Source organism: Chrysochloris asiatica, unplaced genomic scaffold (genome assembly GCF_000296735.1).
Source record: "Chrysochloris asiatica unplaced genomic scaffold, ChrAsi1.0 scaffold00017, whole genome shotgun sequence".
Classification (NCBI taxonomy): Eukaryota; Metazoa; Chordata; class Mammalia; order Afrosoricida; family Chrysochloridae; genus Chrysochloris; species Chrysochloris asiatica.
In genome coordinates this window covers 5,439,085-5,451,035 of record NW_006408535.1, presented here as the reverse complement: position 1 = coordinate 5,451,035, position 11,951 = coordinate 5,439,085, and positions in this window count along the sequence as shown.

The window sequence follows — 11,951 nt, the reverse complement described above, 5'->3', positions numbered from 1 at the left end:
TAATCTGACAAGCTGGTTTCTATGAAGAAAAATGTGGCATCAGGATTGAAGGAAGACTCATTAACAACCTGCGATATGCAGATAATACAACCTTGCTTGCTGAAAGTGAAGAGGACTTAAAACATTTACGGATGAAGATCAAAGAGCACAGCCTTCGGTATAGATTGCATCTCAAGGTGAAGAAAACAAAAATCCTCACCACTGGAACAAGAAACAGCATTCTTATCAACAGAGAAAAGATTGGCGTTGTCAAGAACTTCATTCTTATTGGATCAACTATAAACACTCACAGAAGCAGAAGTCAAGAAATCAAATGACATATTGCATTAGGCAAATCTGCTTACAAGACCTTTTTTAAGTGTTGAAGAGCAAGGATGTCAGCTTGAGGACTAAGGTGTGCCTGACCCAAGCCCTGGTATTTTCAATAACCTCATATGCATGTGAAAGTTGGACAGTGAATAAGGAAGACCATCGAAGAATGGATGCATTTGAGTTATAGTGTTGGAGGAGAATATCGAAAGTGCCATGGGCTGCCAAAAGAACCAATAGATCCATTTTGGAAGAAGTCCAGCCAGAGTGCTCCCTGGTGGCCAAGATGGCCAAACTTCATCTTTCATACTTCATACATATTGTCAGGAGGGACCATTCGCTGGACAAGGATATCATATTTGGTAAGGTGGAGGGTCAGAGAAAAAGAGGAAAACCCCCAACAAGATGGATTGGCCAAGTGGCAGCATCTATGGACTCAGGCATGGCAACAGTAGTGAGATTGGCCCAGGATCGGGCATTGTTTCATTCTGTTGTGCATAGGGTCGCTATGAGTTGGTACCGACTTGATGACACCTAACAACAGCAACATTGACTCAAACTAGAGGTGCCTTGTAAGAAAATCCTGTTCATCTGTTTCTGAAAACCCTGTGGAGTACAGTTCTACTCTGTAACACGTAAGGTTCCCATGAGTTGGAATAATTCAATTTCTTTAATCAATTATTAAATTTTATTGTCTTTTTGTTGTTGAGTTGTAGGAGTTGTTTATATATTTTAGATATTAAACTCTTATTAGATAAATCATTACTTGCATATTTCCTAAAGTCACAGTAACAAAACACCACAAAGTGGATGGTTTTAAAGAACAATGAATTATTGTCTCATGGTTCTAAAGTCTATAAATCCAAATACTATTGGTCATAGTATTTATTCCTTTTGAGAGCACTGAGAAAAAACTGTTCCATGCCTCTCTTTTAGCTTATGGTTTATGCTGGTAAACATTGATGTTCCTTTGCTGCTTCATCTTCATAGTGTCTTCCCTATGTTACTCTGTCTCTATGGCTGTCCTCTTCTTGGAAAAAACAGTAGTTCATATGGGATTAGTACTCACCATATTCCAGGTAAACTGAAAAAAATTTTCTAAGAAAAACCATATGTCCTCAAGAAAGGTTATATTCACAAGTATAGTGATTGGAACCTCAACATATCTTTTTTGGGGAACACATCCATTTCATAACACTAAATATTTTCTCCCAATCTAATGAAGTCCATTTTATCTATTTTGTATTTTGATGATGTCATATCTAAGAAACTGTTGTAACAATCTAGATCATCAGTGTTTACCCTTATGTTTTCTTTTAAAAGAACACTTTTTCTTATTGGAGTTTTTTATCTTATAAGATAAGGTAACTGGATTACCAAAATCCACACTTTTATGGGTTGAATCTTCTATTTGAATTTTAAATTCATGCATCTTGGATTCTTAAAATATTGATATAAATAGAGTCCAGTTGCATTACTGTCTACTTCTAGGCCTCTAAGTATTAGCTATGGTAATAGTTCTATGGACTAGAAATTGGCTAAATTTAAATATTTGGGATATATAGAGTCAGAGTAGCAAAAACTTCCCTTACTAACTCTTTGTAGTCTTCAAAATAAAGTTCAAGATAAACTTATTATTGAACAATTCAATAGCTTAATTACTGAAGGACCATATGGATTCCAGTGAGAAAACCGGTTTGCGGATGCTAAAGGAACCCTGACTGTAACATCTCAGACGTAGCAATATTAGATGATTGGGAGGGATAACTCAGGAATTTTAATTAATTCATAAAGACAAGGTATTTTGAGCTTCAAATTTGTTTGGGACTTTAAATTGAAAGAATATTTAAGTTTTAGATTCAGCTTCTCACAGATAATTTCAAAATGGGTGGGAATTTATATTTCTATTTATATCTCTATAACGTAAAGATTTACAGCCTCAGAAACCCTATACAGGGTCGCTATGAGTCGGAAGCGACTCCACGGCACATAACAACAACAAATAATGGCGATGGAGTCCTGGTGTGACATTGTGGGTTAATGCACTGGATTGCAAAGTGGATTTTAAAAAACCTCAGGGTCTGCAGTCCAAGCTCACCAGTCACTCTTTGGAAACTCTCTACAGGTCATTTTGGGTCAGAACTGACTCAATGGCACTTAACAGCAACAACAGTAATAATAATGGTGATATATTTTGTTGACATATGTGTCATTTGATATCACTGAGGAACTTCTACTAGGCCCTACTGGACAATGTGGTTTGATGAATTTCAAGATGGGAAATATCACAGGCAATAGAATTTCAGCCCTTGAATGTAGTGAATACACCATAGAGGATTTCTGATTGATGTTTGCTCCAATATAATTCCTTCAGTGAGATGATAGAAGTCTTCTGCAATGCCCAGTGTTCCTGACTGGGTCTTCACATGTTGCCTTTGCTCGATCCTTGCCAACTGATTACTCTGTTACTACTTGAAGAGATACTCTGATTTTGGACTCAGCATGAAATCTTAGCTAATGGTCCTTTCACTCAAATACATGAGATTCTTGGCATTAGAATTACCTTAATGTGGCTATCCCAAAGTTCCTATTCCACTATTAACCCATTAATTTAATTATATAGTTTCTTGCTTTTGTCTAATCCTGGGCTAAAGTTTTTTATTTCTTCCTTGATGTATACCCATCATTTAAAACCTGGCCCTGACATTAATTGCACAATTATTATGCCATGACCAGAGCTCTTCAGTGTGAATCCAAACCATAGTTTAATGTTGTGCTTACATCCAATCTATACTACTTGAAAAAGACTGAACTGGTTTCTCAAAATAATGTTTTTTATAGGAGTACATGGAATGTTGTTACTGCTGTTAAGTGCAGTAGAGTTGGTTCTGATTCATAGTGACTCTGTGTAGAGTTTCCAAGGAGCAGCTGTTGCATGTGAACTGGCAACCTTGTGTTTCGCAGTCCAGTGCTGATCCTACAGCACCATACCAGGAGTCCATCAATATTCAGGATTCCTTCCATCCTGTTGCTCTACCACCTTCAACAGATAACTCTAAATGATGTAAGAGGAACAAAGATTGGAGTAGAGGTATACCAACTCCAGAACACAGGAGTGTTGCTGTTAAGTACCATCAAGTCAGTTCTGACTCATTGTTTTGTGCTGTCCAGTTGGTTCCGATTCATAGCTACCCTCTATAGGGTTTCCAAGGAGCAACTGGTGGGTTTGGATAGCCAACCTTATGATTCGCAGCCTAATGCTTATTCTACAGCACCATTCAGCAATAGGAATTTGAAAATAAAAAATATATTCATTATCCAAGCAAAGAACTTTGCCTCCTCAGTAATAAGTAGCATTTTTTTTAAAGGCTAAATTTCAGATTTTTTAGTTCAATTTATCTCATCATTTTACAAATGAAAAAATTGAACACCGGATTGTCAAATATTTCTTTCCATCTCTTTCTGCAGAACTGGAGTTTAGAGTCATATGTATGTATCTGTTATAAGGCCCAAAACATTGTGTTTAACTGACATGTTAGTCTTTATTCTGCATGACCTGTTTTCTCCTTCCATATTCTTAATGAATTTATTCTAAAGGATTGAATCCTATAACCAAACAAAAATAGTGAATACTATTCAAATAACAAATGCCAGGTGTCATGGAACACAGCTCTGAGCTGAATTGTGGAGCCAGGCTGTCTTAGTTGTATAGTGATGCTATAACAGAGATATCACAAGTGGATGGATTTAACAGAAATAAATTTATTCTCTCACAGTTTTGGAGGCTAGAAGTCTGAACTCAGAGTGCCAACTCTGGAAAAAAAAGTCCTTGTCTCACTTCAGCATCTGTAGACACAGAATCCCTTGGAGATCTCCGTGTGGCTTGGCACCAATCTTTCCCTGGAACTTGGATCCAGGTCCAAAGAACACTTTCATTAGTGGGTCTTCCTTTTTGGTGGTAGTAGGTACCTACTTCTCTATTGATTTATCTCTCCTTTTATATCTGAAAGATATTGAATCATAATACAACTTAATTTTGATGTATAATGTATATGAATGACCTCAATAACATCAAATAAGTGAGAATTTGCAACACAAGATCATTACAGCATAGTATGGGTGATCACAGCAGATCATAATATAGAGGAGGTAATTACATTATATTAGATCTCATCAAGGGGAATTTTTATATCTTAACTGATAAACCACTGAAAATCGTGGCATAGTCAAGCTGACACAAAACCTTAACTATCATAGTCCACCCCTTATCAATTTGGTACCAGTAAATGTCACCTTAAACTATTTAAATATCTGTAAGTAATGATAATTATAAAGTCATACATGCACTGGAGATGATACAATGAACACACATACAACTGAAAATGTACTAACTCTATCATGCTATCTCCAAAGTCTTCCAAGTCTAAATTCTAACATGGGACATAGTTCCTCTTCATCTGTGAATGTAGAATACAAGTTATTTCTTCCAAGTGCAATGGTGGAACAGGCAAAATGTAGACACTTCCATTATAAATGGGAGCAATTGGAGTGAAAGAAGAGATAACAGACTCCTAGCAAATTAGAAATCCAGCAGAACAATCTGCATTAGTTCTCAGGTCTTGAAAAAATTATCTCTTCTCTGAGACCATCTAGGCAATGGCCTTGACATCCAGACTCTGTGTTTTGGCCATGCACTCTAGATTCTGAATAGAAGTCCCTAAACTCTTTGCTTCATCTCTACAATTCAGGCCCACAGGAAAGAACTCTTCTCCCTTGGCTTGAGGAAATCCCATTCTCATAGTCCACCTAACTGGTGACCATGCCCCCTTGGCCCTGGAAGTCCCCATTTTTATGCTGCCTCAGCTTTTGGCAGAGACCTCATCTTAATGGTAGTCCTCCTCTTCAGAATTGAGTTGGAGAAGAAGATCAAACACTTTGAAACTTGGAAAACTGTAACTCCACTCTTAGAAACCCAGAGGCCATGGTTAAATGCTTTGAAAGCATAGGAGTCAGAGTCCCACCAAGTAAGAATGAGGTAGCTCTGCTTTCATGCTCCTTTTTTCTTCAACTTTTGCTATCTGTTCTCTAGAAGAGGACAGCCTGGCCTCTACTCTGCTTGAGCAAGTTTTACAAAGCTCTTTAGCTCAATTTATAAGTACCAAAAGGTACCCCACCATGCCAATAAGCCTTGGCTGAAAGTGCTCAGCTCTCCTGCTCTGTCAGAGAGCCAAACTCTACTGACAAATGCTCAGAGGCACCCCACTTCTCCAGGGAGTCTTCTGCACAAAGCACAAACACAGTCAGCTCTCTCACTTGTGACTCCTGTGCTATCTTGTATTAGTCTTCTTGTTCTGCTGGTTTACAGATGAACCTATTTTTCTTACTTTCTGTGCTGTCTCCCATGTTATAACTCTCGTCACTTTCTTCTGAGTCCTCATCAGAATTTCCTTTGATGTCCATAATTTCTCCAACACTGTCTTCAGGGAAATCTATTATTTTACTATTAAACTGCTTAGTACTCTTTCAGACTCTATTATTATCCCATTTCAAAACCAAATCCACATTTTAGGTATCTGTTAGAGCAACACTGCATTCTCCTGATATCTAATTCTGTCTTAGTTATTTAGTATTGCTATATAATAGAAATGGGAGTATTATAATAAAATAATTATTATAAAATAAAAAATGGGGTATTATAAACTAATACCAAAAGTGGAGCTTTAACTCTCACAGTGTAGGAGGTTAGAAGTCAAAATTCAGAGTGCTAGCTCTGGAAAAAAGTCCTTGCCTTTCAGAATCTGTAGGTACAACATTCCTTGGAAATCTCCATTTGTCTTGACATCATCTTTCCCTTGATCTATGATTTTCATGTGCAGGGACTCAGGTCCAAAGGTGGAACTCCAATCCTGGCTCTTCTTTCTTGGTTCCTTCTTTCTCCTCTCACTTCTCTTTCCTTTCATATCTCAAAAGAGATTGAATCAAGATATAATCTAATCCTGTAGATTGCATCTGACCTTATTAACATCATAGGATTGAGGATTTATAAATCAGGATAATTATACCAGACCATGGCTGATTGCAGCAGATCATATTATGGGTGGGTGCTGGTGATTACATTATATCAGATCTCAAAATGTTACTGGAGTTGCTCTGAAGGAGTTGCCAATGCTACGTGGGTTGTAACAAAGGAAGGACTTTATTGTGCCGGCACATGGCTCAGTGGATTCATATACAGCAGCTAAGTCCCATTGTCCCTGTGTGAGGATATTTTATAGGAAATAGGGGTACATACATGAGTCCATTTGGGATTGATTATCTGGGGCCAACAGCTTCATGGGGCTATCTAGGATTGGCTGGTTCAAACATAAGGTGGGGAAGAATGTGTGAGCAATCAATTAAGCAGTTACAGAAGCAGAAGACAGTAAACATTAGCTCTAGGCTTTGTTGCCTCCTGGAGGTGGGTCAGAAACAGGAGGTTAGCTTGGGTAATTACCTGAGGCTGAGGTGCTCTGTTGCTGAGTTCTTAGAATGTGAACTCCACTCTAGGCATGAGGTGTGAGCTTAGGGGAGGTGGGGGCCAGTGCCTATTTCTGCAGGCCTGCCTGTCTGAATAATGAGGAATTATTATGTCTTAATTGCTAAACCACTGAAAATCCTGGCCCAGTCAAGTTAACACCACACTTTAACTATCAGACATGAAAACTATCAATTCTTAAAAGTTGTTTTTCCTTGAGTCCATGTTGATTAGTTGCTGAGTTCAGAATTAGTAAAATCTGGTTTTCTGCCCAGATTCTCTACTCACCTCTGGAACATTCCTTAAATTCTTTGAGCCCCAGTTTCCTCCTATGCAAAGTGAGGAGCCAGACAAGCCTCCTGCTAGATATTTGTGAGGACTTAATGAGATGACTCTTGGCACCATATCAACCACTTATAAAGTTTTGATAATTGGGAAGCATAAGAGTGACACTATGTTCTGAGAAAATTCATGGTGAAAACTTCATTGTTGAAGGGTTTCCTTTGCTGGGGTGTTTTTGTTTTCAAGGAAAGCACAATCAAAAGGAGAGTTTGTCTCCTTAGGGAGAACAGTGCTTGCTGCTGCCAGTGCTTAATAAGATTAATCACCTGCTGGGCTTTGTCAAGGAATTAGCTTATGAAAAGAATGACATGAATGGCTTCCCTCTGGAGAAACCCAAACTAAAGGTTTCTGGCTTACCTTTTACAGCAAGTGCTCATTTTATGCGTTCAATTTTTCCTCTTTTTAAAAAAAAAATTATTAGGCATGGTACACATGTAAAATATGTCAAAATTTAAGATCCATTATACTCTTTATTGAATATATCCATCAGGGTTTATTTAAAAGAGCAGAGTTACTATGAATATTATGGAAATAAGGAATAATTAAAACAAGTAACTTTTTTATAAATATGGGAATAGGTGGAAAAGTACAGTTCTGGAAGAGAGTTTAGGGATCATAGAAAGTGTCATTAACGAGATGTCTCGAAATAGTGATGCAAGTGGCAAGTCAAAGTTTTGATGGAAACTTTAAAGGTTAAATATGACCAACTTCCAAAGTAGAACCATTATGAAGGAGTCTGTTGAGACATCTTAGACAATCCAAGCATTTATTGGTGATGCTGGGCTATCTTTAATGGGTATCAGCAATTATGAAAATAAAATGGATTCAAGGAGAGTGAGGGCAAAATAGGACCTATCAGTCACCTAAATATTTCTTTGTTTGCCTGACCACAGTGATTTTCTGAGAATAATATTGGTTGCTTTGCTCTCCTCTTTCAAAATCTCACAGAATTCCACTCTCCAGCCAATTTTTTTCTGGAAGTATGCAGGGAAGAGATTCTAGAAAATGAAGTTCTCAGAGTAACTAAATTAACATAACTTAAATTGGAGTATTGAAATTAGGGTTGGGATTGGTCTCTCTCAGTAACCTGATTAGCATTCTAGCTTGTCTCTTGGGCAGGGAAGAGGCAGTTAATGTTTTACCTTTCCTGTTTGTTCTTCTGTTTTTTACTATTATTACATTGTACTTTTAATATTGTTTTCTAACACTGTAACTCAAACGCGTCAATTCTTAGTTGGTCTTCCTTATCCATTGTCCAACTCTCACATGCATATGAGACTATTGGAAATACCCTGGTTTGAGTATTCTAGAACATACAGGTGAACCTTAGTCCTCAAACTAACATCTTTGCTCTTGAAGACTTTCAAGAGGTCTTGTCCTTCAGATTTACCTAATATAATATGTCTTTTGATTTCTTGAGTGTTGCTTCCATGAGTGTTGATAGTGGATCTAAGCAAAATAAAGTCTTTGACAACTTTAATCTTTTCTCCATTTATTGTGATGCTTGTTGGTCCAGTGGTGATGCTATTTGTTTTCTTTTCATTTAGGTTTATCTCATACTTAAAGTTGTGGTGTTTGATCTTAATCTTAAACTTAAAGTTTGATTTTAAGTTCTCTTTGCTTTCAGCAAGCAAGGTTGTATCATCTGCATATTGCAGGTTGTTAATGAGTGTCCCTCCATTCCGGGATAAAAAGAAGCTAAGAAGAAGAAGGGAAAAAAAGGAAGCTAAAGGGCTTTGTCAAAGCCAACCCAGTGTTTTAAAACGTCCTAAATAAAGTTCTTTGGACTAAGAACCAACAAGAACAGACAACAACCAGAGATTGACATATGTGACAGCACCACTCAGAACTCAATCAACATATGAAAGAAACCAGAACAGAAAAAAACTACAAGAATGAATTCAGAGGATCTGGGAGGTCAGTCTATGACCAAAACAATTGCAATGTGAAAGAAAGGAAAAATGTAGGAACAGATATCCAGATGATGAGGAGGTCAGGTAGAATGCAAGATAAAATAGACTGTTTTAAATGGGAAAAAAGTTAATAGAATATAGGGTAACCTCAAAGAAAATTAATACTTCACAATATACCAAGAAAATGAAATTTTAAGAAGAACATGGAAACATTAAATCTATGAAGAAACTGTCAAGAAAGAACACAAACAACATGAACTCAGTATAGGAAGGCATGCAGGAAAAAGAAACCAGTAGCACCACACACAAAAAGAAAACAAAACCTAAGGACCACAAGTAATTCATACCTATCGATAATTTCACTGAATGTCCATACACTCAAGGGAGTATTATGCTACTTTGAAGGATAACAAGGAAGCTGCAAGCCACCATATAACATGGATGAACCTTGAAGACATTATGCTAAGCAAATTCTCCAGTCACAAAAGGACAAATATTGCATAAGATCATTATTATAAAAACTTAAGAAAAGATACCCACACTAAATGGGAAAAAAAAAATAAAAATTCTTTGTTGGTTACCGGGAGTGGGAGGGAGGGGATGGTAGGGCACAGGGTAAGAGACAGACATAATTCAGGTATTGGGAAGGGCAACATACAAGAAGGAGGGAGCTGGGAGAACAAGGTAGATATGGGAACACTTAAGCAGGTATGCATGGTCTAAATGGAACAGAGGTATATAGTGATGTATGCTCAACCTTGGAACAACAGCACTGTGATACAGAGATTGAGGCAGAGGCTGAATGGGCAAAAGCGGGGAAATAATGTTAAGATGCTTGACTGTCTTATGAATATTGATTTCCCTTGCCTACTATTGTAAATTAGACAGTTGAGTGGAACAGAAAGAAATATTGGGAAACATGATTACAGAAAGCTTATAAACCTGTCTTCATCCTATAACTCATTGGAATACTTGAAAGGGGTTCTATAGAATTTGCCCAGTGAAATAGGCTTCTTGCAGAGCCTTTGTAGTGTATAGGACCTTAGGTGGAATCCTAAGTGCCCTTCCAGAACGTTCTGAGGTGGGACATTTGCACTTGGAAGGACAAGCAGACCAGACTAGAGCAACTAGAGGAACAAAAGATACTTCTTGCAAGAAAGACCAGCAGGAAAAATACAAAACAAAAACAGCAGTTTCATTGGCTACTACAAGAACAAGCAAGTTGTTCACCACCAGGAAGCCATCAAGGCAAGCAATCAAGTCCCTTCAGGACAAACTCCCCTCTAAGACTGAAACTCAAAGGGAACACAGGAACAGGCATGTAAGCTTGCTGGTGACCAAGTTGGTCTACTGGTGAGTGGAAGTGAGGGAAAGGCATCAATGAAGATATGGGCTGAGATTGACCACATTCCATAGAACTCCAGCAACCTGGAAATGAGAGAGGGAAGAAGAAGGGCTAGTTGGTTCAAAGTAAGGTGACACCTGGGGATTCCTGAGCCCATGAACAAGGACATAGCCACGGAGGGCTAGAGCTGAGAGTGAAGTGTCCAGGTGATAAAAAGTAAGGGGAGACACACAAGAAAACCCAAACTTGTAGACAGTACCCATTTGACCTAACTTTGGTGGCTTGATGATCAGAACTCGACTAGAGGAAGATAAAAAAACAAAATGTAACTGTAAATCGCTATAATTTGATGAACTTGACCTATACTTAGAGGAAAGTAGTCTTCACATCAAGGATCAATCCTATCCCCTCTATATACAGGATTGATATGGATGGGTAACTTAAACACTGGCTACTTAAAATAGAAATAGGGGCCAATAAAGGCATGAAGTGACTGACTTACAAGTTTAGTTTAAGAGTGTGTGGGGGGAAGGTGGAATCCCCATTGAATAGTTTTCATCTTTTCTAAACAGGTCTGGTGAAAGGAGATGGGGATAAGATTCTTATGATTCAATGGTGAGTAATTGTTCTCATGACTAATTGTGGTTATCACAACTGTAAAGGTAGACATTTTATAACAAAAAGGGGGAGTAGTTATTCATACATTCCAGGAAAAGAGCACCCTAGGACCATCCAGAGAGAAAGCACGAGAGGAATGTAGGACCCTATTCAGAGAAACTTCGACACCAGAGATGGAGGTAGAGAAGATGACATAGAGAGATAGAGCAGCTGAGGACTCTAGATTCATGAAAAAGAAAGGCTGTGTGCTGGCAACCAGGAGGCAGACTTGCAGAATTTGACATTCAGTTATTTAAATTTTTGTACACCCTGAGTGTTTTTGTGTCCAACCAAAAAAAACACAGAGGGATTAGAAGCAAATGTTGAATGATAATGCACAGAAAGGATTGTAATCATTGCAATGAAACAAAATATAATAAGATGAGTGTAAAACTGATGTTCTCTCCTGTAAACTATCACTCAATTCACAATGAAAACTAAATATAAATACATAAATAAAGCATAGGTAAACATCTTTCTAGTATTTTCTATTTTTAGCCAAGATGCATCTGAGGTCAGCAATGATATCTCTCATTACACTTCCTTGTCTGAATCCAGCTTGAACCTCGGGTAGTTCCCTGTTGATTTTCTATTATGGCTGTTTTTGAATTATCTATAGCAAAATTTTACTTGCATTTGATATTGAGGTTTTTGCACATTCCATTTGGTCTCCTCTCTTTGGAATAGTCACAAGTATGGATCTCTTTCAATCAGTTTGCCACATAGCTGTCTTCTAAATTTCTTAGCATAGTGAGTAAGTTTCTAAATCCGGTTTGACCCTCTGGAAGTTCTCTGTCAATGTATGCTTGTTGTTGTTGTTGTTGTCAGGTGCCATCGAGTCGGAACCGACTCATAGCGACCCCATGCACAG